The sequence below is a fragment of the Vombatus ursinus genome, unplaced genomic scaffold, assembly GCF_900497805.2.
Source record: "Vombatus ursinus unplaced genomic scaffold, bare-nosed wombat genome assembly UNPS02008996.1, whole genome shotgun sequence".
NCBI lineage: Eukaryota > Metazoa > Chordata > Mammalia > Diprotodontia > Vombatidae > Vombatus > Vombatus ursinus.
The window spans coordinates 1411470-1428559 of NW_020948774.1; the positions used below are offsets into that span (position 1 = coordinate 1411470).

Consider the following 17090-nt stretch of genomic DNA (forward strand, 5'->3'; position numbering starts at 1 on the left):
CAAAGCACTTTCCTTACTACAAACCTGTGAAGTACATAGTGTGAGTATTATCACCCCCATTTTACAGCTGAAAAAATTGAGGCTTAAGAAGGCTAGAAGTAAATTACTCAAGGTTGCATAGTAAACATCTGAGCTAGAATCTGAACTCAGTGCTAGATCTGAAGTCAGGGTTCAAATCCATTCTCAGATTCTTTCTAGCTTTGTGATACTGGACAAGTCATCTGTCTTCCTCAGTTTCCAAATGTGTAAAATGAAGGGGTTTCTATGGCCTCTAAGATCCCTTCCAGCCCTAATTCTGTGATCTTTTAACTCCCATCCAGCATTCTTTCAACTATAACAACCCCATAGTCAAGTCAGGTACTATGCTAAGATTAAAATACTATAATGCTCAACTTGAAAATCTTAACATTAAAGATAGATAAATTAGGGGGTGATCATTATAAAGGAATTTCCTCTTCTCTTAGAATAGTTAAGTGCTGGTTTACAAACAGCTTAATTAATGGGGGAGAAGAAGTGTGTAGTGATTTTCTTATATAAGCTAGGGGTGAGGAGGGCAGTGGTATTTCAGAATTACCCTGTAGTCACCTGAAATAAAGCACCTCATCTCACAATGATAAAAATGAATCAACAGGAACATAAAATTAGGTTTACAAAATCCAGTCTGCAGCTTATTTTTTTTTTTGAGAAGCCATACTACTGGGTGGGATTAGCAGTCCATCCATAGTATTTGCTCACTGACCCACCTATTACCCCAGCTTCCCTTTTCCACTAGGTATCCTGGGAATTCAGGCAGGTCCAGGTCAGAGAGATAATGCCATTGAGGCAAGTATCCTCTTCTACACTTCAGAAACTCTCTCCCACTCTTCCCATCAACCACACCTACTCACTTACCTACCCTTTGCCCTTGTGCCTCCATGCTCCATCTTGCCTTCTTGCCTTAGTTCTTCCCACTCAATTTATTCCCAATCTCTTACCTTTCCTTCTATAAACCCCACTTGTCCATCAAAGAACAAATAAGGACCTGTCACTTACTAACTGTATAACCTGAGCAAGTCACTGGGCCTCAGCTTCTATGATTTAAAATGAGATCATCAAACCATATGATCTCTAAAGTTTCCTCAATACTCAGTCTATTATCTCCTGGATCATATTTGCTTCACGAGGCTTCCCTTCCCACATCCACCTTTCTCTTTTCAAGCCCTACACCACGCAGTAACTTGTATTTGTTTTGTCTCCACAGCTAAGTACCTTGAAGTTAGTAACAAAAGCCCTCACTGTGTGCTAAGCACAGAGTAGGATCATGAATAAGTCTAACCCCATCATTTTATATATGAGGAGGTTGATTAGGAAACTCCACTGAATGGAAATTGGGCCCTAAGGAGGTTAGGGGACAAATTTAAGTTGCAAATCCAAGACCTCTAATTCCCAGATCCAGTGTTCTTACTGCATGCTAACTAGGTTCTTGAGAAGTGCTTTTTATGAAGTAATTGATAGATGTCAGGGACTAAGTCACAGATCATAACATGTATGAGTTGGGAGGCAAAACTGAGATCACATAAGTCCAACCCCCCCACGTTGTTGTTGTTTGTTGCTACATGAATGAATGAACAGAACATTTAGTGAGGGTTTGTTAACCCTTTAGTGCAAAGTACCAGGGACGAAGATAGGAAAATAAGACAATTCTTGTTCTCAGGGAGCTCACATGCTAATGGGGGTGACCACACCTGTGGTTCAGCTACAAGTCAGAAGGAAAAGGCCCCCTGGTCCTTGGGATACAGTAGCAAAGTAGACAGTAATACTTCTTCTTTAATGTCATTGCCACTGATTAAATCTTATTAGTGTCTGACGCTGAACCATTTGACAATGCTAAGGACGACGGGGACAAGAGCTTTCTTTTCTGAGTCTTCAGGAGCTGGGGCTGGAGCACGTCCAGGAGCCATTGCCCTGTCTACAAGGGTTGCTTCCCAAGATGATGGCTGAGGGCACTGGGTTGGGAGCATTGCTTTTCCCAAGGCTCTTGAGTCTAGGGTGCTGGGGTGTCTCCACTGGCATCTAAGATGAGATGGTGGTCAAGGTAGTGGTGGTGATTTGACTTTCCTGGCATGTGCTGCCTCCTGTCTTTCCTTCAGGGTGTCCTGCTACTTCTGCTAGGCTGGCTTGCCTACTATTATTAGTTATTTTATGGACCTATGATTTTAATGGTATAGGGAACATGAAGAGACTCTCTTTACTAAAGTAGATTGGAACCCGCCTTGCAATGTATGGTCACTAAGGGTTGCTTGAAACACTGCAGTGTTAAGGGATTTGCCCAGAGTAATACAGCCAATTTGTGTCAAAGGTTAACATTTTATCCGCTACACTTCCAGACCATTGTTCTGTTAACATCATTGAACAATATTTCTCTTTCTGAAAACATAGGATAGATTTAGAACTAAAAGAGACCTTGGAGGTCATTTGGTCCAATTCTTCTCATTTTCCAAATGAAGAAACAGAGGTCCAGAGAGGGGAGTAACCATCAAAGGTCATAAAGGTATTAAGCTGCTGAGCCAGGATTCAATCCCAGGTCCTCTGACTGCAGACCATTTGCTTATAGCACCTTCTCCATCTCCTGCTTGCTGCCTTCTACCATTCCCTCTAAATTGTTAGTGTCCTTTCCCTCCTCAAAAAATTATTTATATACTTACCTGTTTATAAATTGTATCCACTTAGTATAACGTACAATCCCCTAAACAAAGGTTTTTTCTTTCTTTCTTTATATCCCTAGCACATGTACATAGAACACAGTAGCATGCATTCAATATTTATGGGAATGTAAATGGAAAAACAGCAACAACAAAATCAAAACTGAATTCTATGAAATTATGAAGACCAATGTGGCCCCAAAGAAGACATAAGAGAATACACCTTCCTGCCTTCTTCACAGAGGTAGGGAACTATAGGTTTAGAACATGATCATATAATGACAGAATTAGTTGATATTTTTGCTGAACTCTTTACTTCGTTATAAGGGTTGGCTCTCTGGGAGTGGTGAGAAAGAAAATAAATTAGAAAATAAAAGTGAAGTTAAAAAATCAATAAAAATTTTAAATTAAAAGACGCCTATTACATTGGATTGGATTAGATTGGGAGAAAATACTTCCCCCTTGCTTAATTCAAAACCTGGCTCATAATTTTTCTCTTTTTGCATTATATGCAATGGACAAATACTAAAAGCTTTCTCAATAAATGCAAAACAAAGATGACTTTTTCCTGATTTTTGTTTACAAAGAACTAGAAATACTAGTGACACAAATAGGACAAGAGAAAGTAGTGAAAGGCATAAACATATGCAAAGAGAAGACAAAACTACCTCTATTTGCCAACACCATGACTTACTTAGAAAACCCTAGAAAAGCTGCATAGTAACTGAGACAATAGCAAGGAACAAAATAAATCCACAAAAATTAACAATGTTTCTCTATAGCAACAACAAAACCCCTGAGGACAATAATAGAAAGGGAAGTCCCTTTCAAATTAACTACATAATATCTTTGAGTCAGCAGACCAAGACACACTCAAGACTTGTGTAGATACAATTAAAAACATTTTTTAAGGGAATGCAGAATGGATCTAGTGAGCCCTCTGTGGCTCACAGCCTGCCCCTGCTGATACAACCACCACGAAGAAGCTAAAACTATTGGAGAAGGAGGCTTTGGCAGGTCAGCCTTGTGCCTCCCTACCACAACTCATCTTAGTCCATCTTCCAGGTTCAAGATGAACCATATGTGGGGAGATGGGGGGATGGTGGATGGTACTGACAGCTCCATTAAGGACATTGACAAGAAACACTTAGTGCCCCGCTGAGAGGCTCTGGGACCCACATGGGCTATTAGCAAAGCACTAGTCAATTTTTTAACTAAGGGTTACATCAGATTGTGGAGAATATTCATGTGGGTGAAAAAATATTGCAGTATTCCTAGATGGATTTTTGTTTTCCTTTTTCTGATCATAATCTAACCTCTTCCTATGTCTCATTCCTCATAAACCTATTCTTTGTCCTCACCATGATTTCCAATCCTTTCATCTCTCGGCACTATTCAAGGTTACCTTTGACCTGGCTATACTTCTCCTTTCTTCCCAATCTTGACACCTTGGCAAACCAGTTCAACCTGACACTATCCTCTACTCTTGATTCCCTTGTTCCTTTGTCCTATCACCAATCATACCTCCACCAAACCTCAACCCTGGGTGTCTCTTACCATCTGCTTCCTTTACTCCTATTCACCTGCTGCTGAATGAAACAGGAAGAAATGATGAAACTGTGTTGACTGAGTCCACTACAAATTTATTTTAGTTAATTTCAACCAGGCCTTCAACTATTAGGACTACAGCATAGTAATGCCATTCCTCCTTCCTAATTGATTTCCTATCCCACTTACCACACAAGCTATTCCAAACCTTTTCTTTTCTCCTGAAGCCTCCCACTCACTCTCTCTATGAGATCTGTCCTTGCCTTGTACTTCATTGAAAACACTGAGGTTATTGGCTAAGAGCTCCCTCTTCTCTCCTCATCCTCATCTCACACCCCCCTGACATTGTCCTCTACTCTCTCTTCAATCTAGTGCCTGATAATGAGGTGTCCCTTCAGCTTACCAAGGCCAAACCTTCTATAGTGGGGTTCTTAACCTGAGGTCCATAGGATCTGTGGGTAGATTGCAGGTCTGGGAACTTAAGATGGGAAAATACAATGTAATACAATGTTATATAATATAATAATGTCATGTTAAATTACATTATATAAAAAAACTATAATATATTTTCACCAACCTTTGGTTTTCTTTGTAATGCTATGTATTTTTTTTTAAATATTATGCTGTTTTTTGACCCTTTCTGGTTCCATAGGTTTCCCCAGGCTACCAAAGGGGTACATTACACACACAAAGTTTGAGAACTGCTCCACACGTACACTTGATCCCTTCTCCTCTCACCTTTCTCCAGAAGCTTGATCCCAATGTCATCCCTAATCTATCTGTAATATCTATCTTTAATATCTCTAATAATTGTAATAGCATAATAATAATTCAATCTAATAACCTAATATCCAATCTCTCCCCATCTACTGTTCTCTTCACTGCTATGTACAAGCACAACATGCTGCTTCCACCCTTGAGAAATGCTCACTGGATAGCTATTATTCAGTGCCGCTTCTCCCTTTCTCAGATACATTCTATGAGAAAGCTGGCTTCCACTTCCACTACCTCCACTTCCTCTCCTTTAAACCCTCTGCTAGTCTGGCTTTATCATTCAACTGAAACTGCTTTCTTCAAAGTTACCAACGATCTCTTGATTGCCAAATCTCTCAGCCTTTTCTCAATCCTCATCCTTCTTTACCCCTTTGTAGCTTCCTGAGCCTCTTTGTAGCTCACTCTGTTGATCACCTTCTCCTCCTGGATACTCCCTCTTCTCCAGGTTTTCATGACACTGCTTTCTTGGTTCTATCCATGTCTGGCTGCTCTTTCTCATTCTCTTTTACTGGATCTTTATTCATGTCATGCCCACTAATCGCAGATTTTCCCCAAGGCTCTATCCCGGGTCTTTTTTGCTTCTCCTTCTATACTGTCTCACTTATTGATCTCATCAGCTCTCATGGTTCATCTCTTTGAAGATATTTCTCAGATCTGTTCATATAGCCTTAGTTTATCTCCTGAGGCTCCAGTCCCACATCACCAACTGCCTGTTAGATATCTCAAACTGTATGTCCCACAGGCATCTCAAACTCAACACGTCCAAAACAGAACTCATCATCTTTCCCCCCAAAACTCATCCCTCTCCCAAACTTCCCTATTACTGTTGAAGTCACCACCATCCTTCTAATCATTTACATTCAAAGTCTCAATGTCATCCTCAACTCCTTTCTCTCACTCACCCCAAACATCCAGTTGGTGCATCTTGTAATTTATTTCTCTGTAACACCTCTCACTCATGTCCCCTTCCTTCCACTCACATAGCACCATCCTAATTCAGGCCCTCACAACGTCTCACCTGAACTACTGTAATAGCATCCTAATTGTGTCCCATACCTCAAGTCTCTCCTCACTCCAATCCAACCTCCAGAGTAGCCTAAATAATTTTCCTCAAGTGTAGTTCTGATCATGTCACATTCCTACCCAATAAATGCTAGTGGTTCCCTATTACTTCCAGGCTTAAATGTAAAATCCTTTGGCATTTAAAGCTATTCACAACTTAGCCCCTTTCTACCTTTCAAAATTTTCTTACATTCTACTGCCCTCCATATATTCCATGATTTAGTCATACTAGATTTTTTTTTATATTTCCAGTCTAAAGACTACAAAATATATTTGTAGATTTTGTATATTCCCAACTCCATTTCCAGGCTCTGTTCCTTTGCATTGGCTGTTCCCTATACCTGGAATGCTCACCCCATCCTAATCCTCCTTTAAAACTCAGTTCAAGTGCTCCCTCCTCCAGGAGAATATTCCTTTTCTCCCCTCCCCATATCTGCTAGTGCCATCCCTTCTAAGGTTATATTCCACCTTCTCTCTAGTTATATTTATATGTGTTGTTTCTCTAATTAGAGGGCAGTTTTCTGCCCTCAAGTTTTGGCTTTTCCTTTGCATCCATGGTTCTTAGTGCACTGCCTGGCACATAATAAGATATACAATACATAATAATGTTTGTTCATTTTATTGTTGTCTCAGGAGAAAATGTGGTCCTCCTAGAAGAAACAAACATGGGGAAAGAATATGACGCTCCCCTCCAGCAAGTGTCTATTGAGGAAAACCTGAAAGAACAAAAGAAGGAGCAGTATGCTAAGCAGGAGGCAGAAAAGCTGCAAATTCAAATGCTTAAGGACTGGGGTCTCTCTATTCCCTGTGCAGACCCTCTGGGTGAGTATTAGATAAACATTGCTCTCCTAAGGAGTAGAATCTGTCATTAAGGTTTATGCAATGTAAACTACATATACACATTGGATTGGAGATGGGAGAGTTTTGGGAAATGATTTTTATTTTGAATTCTAAGTTTTACAATTGATCCATGAAGAAATCAAGTGACCTTATTTTTTTTAAGACCATTAAAAAAGTCTTGGACTTCCCCCTTCCCCCCTCACCCCCACATACACGTGGAACCAGCAACTACTTTCATTAGACCTTGTAGGAAAACTCTTAATTCAGCTGTAAATAAACTATTTATCTCAAAACTACATAAAAAAGAAAAGAAACTTAAATTGAAGTCACTGTTCATGACTAGTCTGTGTGTGCCAATGTAATAAAAATAACAATACTACTTAAATTAATTGGCAAATTTAGTGCTAGACCAAACTACCAAGGGGATACTTAATAATACTAGGCAAATAATAACAAAATTCTTAAGAAGGCACAAAATATCTAGAATCTCAAGGGAAATAATGGGGAAAAAAGTAGGAATGAAAGGGGAATAGCAATTCCAGAATTCATCATCAAAATTATTTGGTGATTGTCTAAAAATAGAAAAGCAAACCAATGGAATAAACTAAAGAAGAATCAGAAGCAATTGTTATTAATGATAACATTAATAATATTTATATAGCACCTTAAGGTTTATAAAGCTCTTTACACATATGATCTCATTTAATTGTCACAAAACATACATGAGTTTTTGTTATCCTCATTTACAGATAAGGAAACTATGACTGAAAGAGATTGATTGATTTAACCCAGGATCACATAGCTATTAAGAGTTTGAAGCAGGATTCAAACTCAGAATTCTATTCAGTATAACAACTAACTGCCTCAAATGAACTCAATAAGCCATTGTTTGAAAAACTGGAGAACGTCAGATACTTGGGGAAACACTACCTATTTGACAAGAACTATTGAAAAAACTACAAAGAAGTTTGGCAGAAATTAACTTTTGACCAGTATCTTAAACCACCCACTACAATAAACTCAAAGTGAATGCTCAACTTCAATAATAAAGTTCACACCATTTAAAAATTTTTTGAAGAGAATCAGATCAGGAGGCTTTCACAATTATAGCTAATGGAAGAATTCTTAACCAAGTAAGGGAAGGAGGCAATCACAAAAGACAAAACAGATAATTAGGATTACGTAAAACTGAAAATCTTTAAAAACAACAGCAGCAGCAACAACAACTGGGTTTCCCTAAATTCCCTGGACTGGAAGTACGGCAGCTACTCATGGGTTTCATTCCACTACCAAATGGCAGAGGAGCTCCGATCTGCTCTGTTTCTCACTTGGGCTAGCTGACCTCTCATTAGTCAACCCAGTGGAGAGGTCTGGTGAAATGAAGGGGGAGAGAATGTCCTGAAGGCTCACTCTATTTGGTTCAAGACTTAATGAAGACACCGAATCAGTTAACCCACTGTACCTCAGGATGCCTGAACTCAAGAGATTCACCAGTTCAGCCTTCCCACTACATGAGATTATAGGCAAACATTATGTACAACTTTTGCACAAACAAAATGAACACAACTAGAAAAAGAACAGATTTGTTGATTAACAAATGAGGTGATATGTGTAAAGCACTTTGGAAGTCTTAAAAGCGCTATATAAATGTTAGAAGTTATTGCTAACTGCTTGATGCTTCTATGGGGGGGAAAATCTTTTACATCAACTATCTCTAATAAGGGTCTGATATCCAAGATATATAGGGAACTAACACAAATATACATAGCAGAATTGATCAAGGGAATCTTTAATCAGCTGAATCCCCCAATACACTTGATGAAATTACAGGACATAGACCTTTGTCAGAAAGGGGGACATCCATCAGTTGGGAGATGGCTAAACAAATTATGGCATATTAATGTAGTAAACATTATTTTGACACAAAAAATGATGAAAGGGATGATTACAGAGAAACTTGGAAAGATTTGAATGAACTAGTGCAGAGTGAAATGAGCAGAAAGAGGAGAAAACATATTCAATAATAACAATATGGTAAAGAAGAACATTTTGAAAGCCTTAAGAACTCTGACCAATATAATACCCAACCACAGTTCCAACACCTCCTGACAGAGGTGATGGGCTCAGAGTGCAGAATAAGAAACACATTTTCAGATGAGGATAATGTGGGAATTTGTTTTGGTTGACTATGTATTTTTTATTTAGGTTTTGTTTTTCATTTTTTCAATGAGAGGAGGTAGAAGGGAAAGGGAGGACAGTGATGAAAGAGAGAAAGGGAGAAGAAGGCTAGAAGGAAACACAGACAAGCAGGCAACTTTAAAAGTTACATGTCGAATTTATTATATAATTAAAAGGAAAAGCAATCTGTACATAATGAAGATTTGCAATTTCACTTACAATACTTTTTCTGTTCTACTTTGTATGTGGAGGTGCTCATTTTATTGGGTGATTTTAATAAATAGAATAAGATAAAGAAAGGGGGACCTCCGAAGAAGCTGGACACGCATCTGGCTCCATTTCTGAAAGACAAAGCATACTCCTTTGCTGGGATGACACTGTACTGCTATATCCCCTGTACACAGGACAATGCCTGGCATATAATAAACAATGAATATTCCTTGAATTGAATTGAACTCTTTTAATACTGAATGGAGCAAAGGAGAAAGTGATGGATTTAGGGTCAGAAGACCAGTGTTTGAATCCCAGCTCTGCTACTTGCTACTTAGGTTCTTACGTAAGTCACTTAACTTCACTGGCTCCAAGTTACTTATCTATAAAATGAACCAGTTGGTCTAGATAACTTCAAAGCTGTCTTCCAGCTCAAAATCTATACTCCTATGAAAGATATCAGTATGTGGAAGGAGCACTGTTTGAAAGCAAAAGGGCCTGGGTTTGTACCTCTCACTGTGTGATCTTAGAGAAGTCATGTGAACTTTCTGAGCCTTGGTTTCCTCATCTGTAACATGAGAAAATATTCTAAATGATCTCAAAGTTTCCTTCCTGCTCTATACCCTATGAATTATGATCTCTACGACCTTTAAGCTTCCCCACTCACTCATCCTTACTGCCTCTCTCTATTCTCTTAGTCCACCAGCTTCCTTCAAGTTTCATTTATCTCCCTCCTAGACTATTCTCCCATGGTCAGTCATTTTAACACTGCACTCACTAAAATTCCTCATCCCTTGAACTCCAATGTTGTTGTTTTGAGTCACATCCAATTCTGTGACCCCATTTAGGGTTTTCTTGGCAGAGACATTAGAGTGGTTTGGTATTTCCTTCTCCAGTTCATTTCATGGGTGAGGAACTGAGGGAAACAGGGTTAAGTGACTTGCCCAGGGTCACACAGCTAGGAAGTGTCTGAAGACAGATTTGAACCCATGGAGATGAGTCTTTCTGACTCCAGGCCTGACACTCTATCCACTGCACCACCTAGCTGTCCTGAACTCTGATATGTTCCAACCAATCTTCAGAAAGAATCAAACTCACCATCCCCTACTCTGTACTCCAGGCTGCTGAAAAAATGGTGACTAAAACCAAAGTCATGCTATCTAACCCACGTGGGGCACTCCTTCTTGTGCTACTGAGGAACTTTTGTTCATTTTTGGTTGAATTTTCTATCTCACCTATTTTATTAAGAAAAGGACTAGATGTTGAAGTCAGAGGACCTACATTTGAATCCAATAGGACCTTAGACAAATTGTTTACTTTCAATAGACCTCAGTTTCTTCATCTGAAAAGGGGGGGGGGAAGAGGCTGAATTATGATAATTCCAGCTAGCTCCAGCTGTATGATCCTATGATATTAGAAATAACAATTACTCTCTACCTTAAATGCCTATGTTCCTATCTAGGAACAAAGTGGGTGCCTATTGATTAAAAAATGGCTAAAAGAAATGTATCATATGGATGTAAAAGAACATTATTACATAGCAAGAAAGAAAAAATGAAGTCCTGGGCCTGGAGTCAGGAAGAACTGATTTCAAATCTGGCCTCAGACACTTACTAGCTATGTGACCCTGGGCAAGTCACTTAACCCTGTTTGCTTCAGTTTCCTCATCTATAAAATGAGCAGGAGAAGGAAATGGCAAACTACTCCAATATCTGCCGAGAAAACCCTAAATGGGGTCACAAAGAATGGAACACAACTGAAATGACTGAACAACAACAAAAAAAACCCAGAAATTTTGGAAGACATATGAACTTTTGCACAGAGAAATAAGCATAATGAAAATAGACACTCACTAAAATTGAAGCCAAATTCTGAGTAAATAGAAAACCAGTAATGGTGATGAAAAACAGATAATGAAACATACAGCCTTCCTCACAGAAGAGAAGTGAGGTGTTGCTAGGGCACAGTGTTATAAATGTTGTCAAATGCAGGTCTATATTGAATAGGTTTTTTGTTTGTTCATTTGTTTTTCTTGTTACAAAAGAGGGTTTGATCTGTAGCCAGAAGGGTTTTTTGTTTGTTTGTTTGTTTCCAAAAAAAAAAAAAAGACTGTGAATTAAAGACAAAGAGCATTAATTTTTTAAAAATATTAGTATATGTAATATAGTAAGGCTTAAAACTACACTAGGACTTTTGGGACACCCTGTAATTGTGTGTGTGAGATGAGTATACACATACAGGTATATAAATGATATCTTCATTTGTCCTCTCTTTCCTATCCACATGTGACCTAGGGCAAGTCATCTCAACTTCTCTGAGCCTCAACTTCTACTCTGTAAAATGACAGGGTTGGACCAGGTGGTTTCTAAGGCCCTTGTCAACTCTAAATCCTATGGTTCTCTCTCTGAGTCTCTGATTCTCTTGACCTAGAAAGAAGTGCCTCTCTTTCTTTACAAGGCTGATTTCTCCAACCATCCTCTTGATTAGGACCATAAATTTAGATCTGGAAGGGACCTTAGAGGTCATGGAGTCCAACCCCTTCATTTTATAGATTAGGAAACTGAAGTCCTGAAAGGTTTCAGTGACTTTCCCAGCGTCACATAGTTGGTGTCTGAAGTCCGAATCAAACTAAGTCTTCCTAAGTCTTGCAAGACCAGCACATCATCAACTATGCCTTGGTGCCTCTCTTAGGCTCAAAAGGAAGAATGGTTCCTGAAGTCTGAATCACCATTTGGGTTATAAGGGATATTAGAGGTCATGGAAGTCCACCCCCTCCTTTTATTTTTTAAAAAAGTTTTATTGATGTGCTTTATTTTTATGTTACAAACATTCCCAGATTATCACTTCATATCTCTTGTAACAGAGTAAAACAATTAAGCCAAACTGACAAGGTAGTGACCTCCTCTGAAAGTAGATATAACATTCTACATCTGTAGCCCTTCCTCAGTCTCTATTTTTCAAAAGTGTTTTTTAATGAACCTAAATCTATTTTGTTTCCCTCCTACCTGCTGCCTACCCCAGTGGGAAAAAAAAAAAGAAAAACAAAAACAAAATTTCTTGTAACAAATATGCACAGTAAAGCAAAACAAATTGATTCCTTGGCTATATACAAATACAAATATATGTCATTCTGGACCTTAAATCCATCACCTCTATGTCAGAAAGGAGACAGCAAGTGTTATCATCAGTCCTTTGGAATCACGGATGATCATTTCATTGATCATAACTTTCACAATTTCCAAAGCTGTTTGTTGTTGTTATTGTTAAACAGTAAACTGGTTCTGCTTATTTCATTCTTCTTTAGTTTATAAAAGTCTTGAAAATAATTTGTTTCTTTAATATTGATCTTATAATCTTCTGGTTCTGTTTACTTCACACTGCATCAGTTCATATGTCTTTCTGTGTCTCTGAAAGCATTCCAAATTCCTCATTTCCTCCAGTATAATAGTATTCTATCACATGCCTAAACCACAATTTATTTAACCATTCCTCAATTTGGGGATCATCCCTTTAGTTTCCAGTTGTTGTTTTTTGCAACACACACAAAAAATCCACTATTAATATTTTTGTACATATAGGACCTTTTCTTATTTCTTTGATCTCTTTTGGGTGTAACTAGGTTAAAGGGCATGGACTATTTCATCATTTTTTTTGTTCATAATTTCAAAATGCCTTCCAGAATGATTGTACCTATTCACAGGTTCAGTAACAGTGTATGAATGATCTTGTTTTCCCCTCACAACATTTTATAGATGAGAGAACTAAAGCTCAGAAGTTAAGTGACTTGTACAAAATCACACAGGTAAGTAAGCAGCAAAATCAGAATTTGAACGAAGGCCCTTTGACTCCAAATCCAGCATTTTTTCCCCACTGTAATGCTGACTTAGGAAAGAGAGCATAGTAGAAAAAATAATATACTCAGAGTGAGAAGAGTCCTAGGTTTAAATACGAAGTCTATCAGGTTGTGGTTTATTTGACACTAACTGTGTCATGATAGGCAAGTTACAACCTCATTGAGCCTCAGTTTCTTCATGAGTAAAGTGAAAATAATAATGCCTGTGGCACCTACTCCTTATGGTTGTTATAAAGAGAAAATGTACATAAAGCACTCTTTTTTATAAAGTGCTAAATAAATAGCAAATCTCCTATGTCCACCTGGATCTTTCTCCATAATTCCTGTACTAATTCAACAAAGATGGATCAAGTTTTTACTATGTATTGTGGTAGGCAATGTAACTATCCCCTCTTTCTTGCTTGTTAAATCTCCTCCCTACAGGCTCCTTCTCCTCAACTCATAACATGCTTATGGCCTCTATAATAAAGAAGAAAAGAAGGAAGAAAGTAAGAGAGAAAGAAAAAGAAGGAATGAAGGAAAGAGAGAGGGGGGAGGGAAGGAAGAAGGGAAGGGAGGAAGGAAGGAAAAAAGAAAACAAAGAAAGAACTTTTTCTTACATCCTCTGACTACCATCCTATCTTTTCTTTTTCCTTTCACTGTCAAACTTCAGCAAAGAATAATTTATACTCACTACCTCCCTTTTTTCACCTCCCAATCATTCCTTGAAATCTGGTTTCTGTCCTCATCACTCTACTGAAATTGCTCTAAGGTCACCAGTGACCTCTTAATTAACAAATCCAATGGATTTTCTCAGTCTTCATTCTCCAGAACCTATTTGTAGCTTTTGACACTGACAACAACCCTTTCCTTCTTAAAAAAAAAATGTTCCCCTTTACTTTGCCAGACATCCTCCTGGCTATTCTCCCACCTCTTTGACCATTCCCTATCTGTCCTAAATTGGCACCTTCTCCTTTTCTTTGGATTAGATTTGACTCCAACCTTGAATTCTTTTCCTCTTGAGCTATGCCCTTTTCCTCCTACAGGAAAGTTCAAGCTCTTTGAGTTGGCATTCAAGACCTTCTACATTTCCCCCCAATCTATATTTCCAACTTTATCTTCTACCACTCCCTTACCCATACCTCACAAGGACAGCTTACCTGCCCCCACCTCTGAACCTTTGCCTGTGATATTTATTCCCTCTGCCTAGAATACCCTCCTGTCTTCACTTATAAAAACCCTAGTCATCCTTCAGATTCCAATTCAAATTGTCATGTCCTCCATAAAGCCCCTCTCATTACCCTAGCAAGAGTGAACCCTCCCCCCTGAACCCTCTTAGCACTTTGTAACCTCTCTTTGGACATCATAATCCTTATTTGTGTGCCTGTCTTATTGTCCTTACCAGATTGTAAATTCCTTGAAGATGATTTTACTTAAATACCTTTGTATTTTCCACATCGCCTTGCCAATAATGAATCTGCAATAAATCTTTGATGAATAAATGAATGAATGAGTTAATGAATGAGTGCTAAAATAGGAATGTGCCAGATCCTTGCTGAGCCCCTCTGCCCTTGGGTTTTATGCTGAGTGAAGCAAAAACCTTAAGCCTCCAGAAACCCAAATCTCAACAAAGAAATTCCTTAGAACACTGAAATCTAGGAGAAAAAGTCACCATGTGTGATGGAACACAGCGTTTGGTGAAGCTCTGTCCTGGCTGGGTGACATTACAACCTGGTAATGAAAAAGCTTTACAGTCCCAGACAGGTTTTATACTGGCAGCCCTGGACGCCCTCCAGAGGAGGATAGCTCAATGCGGATATCATTGGAGAAGGGAAGAGAAGTGATGCCAAATTCTCTCCCTCTGGGTTCTTTTCCCCTCTCTTACACACCTATTCAATGGTAATTTTCTCAGTGTATGCCATTATTTCCTATTTATTGTTTAGTACAAAAATGTAAACTTCTTTCTCAGTCTCATACTTCTAGAAATAACAGAGATGCTGAGCAGGTAAAACCACACAGAGGGATTGGGGCATATCCTCTTGCAGGACGAGAATGGGAACTCCCTCCTCTCACATCCCTTTCTCCAGCCTTTTTTTTCTGGCTTTCATCAAACCAAAGTAAGAATGCTGCTCCATCCCTTCCTGCTTTTCCCTGCCCCACCCCCCAGTCACAAGATACCCTAGACTTCTCCACATCCTCTTTCCCTCACAGCCATTTTCATAATCTATCCAGCAGCAACTCCGAGGAAAGGAAGGCACCTGAGATAATATGGTTAATGGAAAAAAACACTGACTCTAGAGCCAGAAAACTTGAATTTTAATCCTAGATCTCCTGCTTATTACCTATATAACAGTACACAAGATCCTTCATCTTTCTGGACCTTATGTCCCCTCTGTAAAATGAAAGGTTTGGATTAGAGAATCTCTAAGATTGCTTCTACTTCTAAATTCTATGATCCATTGTTTCTCCAACCCCCCTTTCAAAGTATTTTGAGGAAAGGAGAGGAGAGGGAGAGGAGAGGGAGGAAAGAAGAGAGGGAGAAGAGAAGAGAGACTGACTGCATTTGTACACTTTGTCAAGCAGCTGCCACCTAGCTACAACCAGAATGTGCAGAGAACATAGCAGGGACAAACTTGCCCCAAATCAGGGTCCTCTGAGAAACTGAGTGCTATTGGTTTCAGAGGCATTAAGTAGGACTCTAGACTTGCAATGGAGGTAAGGAATGCAGTCTAGTCATAGCCCTTATTTTAAAGAGAAGAGTTTGGAGATAAAAGGGGGACTGAGGAAGAGGAAGCATGCTTCTGAAGAAAGTTCATAAAAGTACAAATTTAGAAATGGAAAGTAACTTAGAAATTATAATCTAACCCTCTCCTTTGACAGATCACGAAAGAGGTAAAACCACTTGCCCAAAGTCACACAGGTTCTAAGTGGAAGAACAAGGATTTGACTCTAGATATGACAAGCTTTCCACTCCACCATTCTTTTCTCTTCCTTCCCAGACTAATTTCCCCCAGGGTCTGACAAATATTTCCAAAGATCTATGATTTCATTTTACCTTTGCAGATCAAAACCCATTCACATCTCTCTAATAGCGCCTCATGGACCTCCCCCGCCCCCCACCTGATAGGCAATAAATTATTTGGTGATAGAAGTCTTCGAAAGCTGACCATTTTACCAGCCCCAGTAAACTTTGCCTAGGAATGAATGAAGAAGACCATTTAAGACAAAGGAGGGAGGGGAGATGCTAAACCCAGAGACAATGCCTTTCCTGCTTAGAATCTCACCTATAGAGACCCTTGGGGAAAAGAGACAGTCTATAAAATTTAGAGATGATAGTCAGCCCATAACATCGACAAGTTCAGGTATATATACAAAAAAGGTAAGTAGGTTAAAGAAAAAAAAACAGAGCCATCTGATCTCTGACAAACTAATTTACAATGTTGCAGGAGAAATGGTGATTACTCACAGCCAGTTATAGTTCCTGATGAATTATATTTAATGTTGCTATGTAATTGGAACCCATGTTCTTATGTATATTGTATAAATTACATGTTTCCTCATGCAATGGGTTACTGTTTCTGTTTTATTGATACATGTTTTTGATTCCCATATGCTATTATACATATATTGTTATTATATATCTATTACGTTACTCCTACTAATGTTGCAATGCCCCCTCCCTCCTTTGCACACAGTGCAAGTATTGACGTATTTGGGGATATACTATTACTACAGATTTGACATACCTCCCCCCAAATGATTTTTCAGGGACTGAAAAATTATCACTCACAGAGAGAAATAAGACCCCCAATTGCCTCTCAGAGAGAGTACGGATACTGCTACTTTTTCCTTAAAAGGGAGTAGACTCTGAGGGGAGAGAAAGTTTAACTGTCATTCTGGAAGGAGTTAATTATTGTAGCTCAAACGAGATGGTCTAAGGCAGCAGCAGAAAACCTGAGAGACTG

General features: G+C 38.8%; 1 protein-coding gene and 1 pseudogene across 1 annotated transcript in view; one reads left to right on the plus strand and one right to left on the minus strand.

Moving 5' to 3' along the window:
* Nucleotides 1-17090, minus strand: part of BAHCC1 (BAH domain and coiled-coil containing 1) — a 149847-nt gene that overhangs the window by 119503 nt on the left and 13254 nt on the right.
* On the plus strand, nucleotides 3781-6898 carry LOC114034535 (annotated as a pseudogene).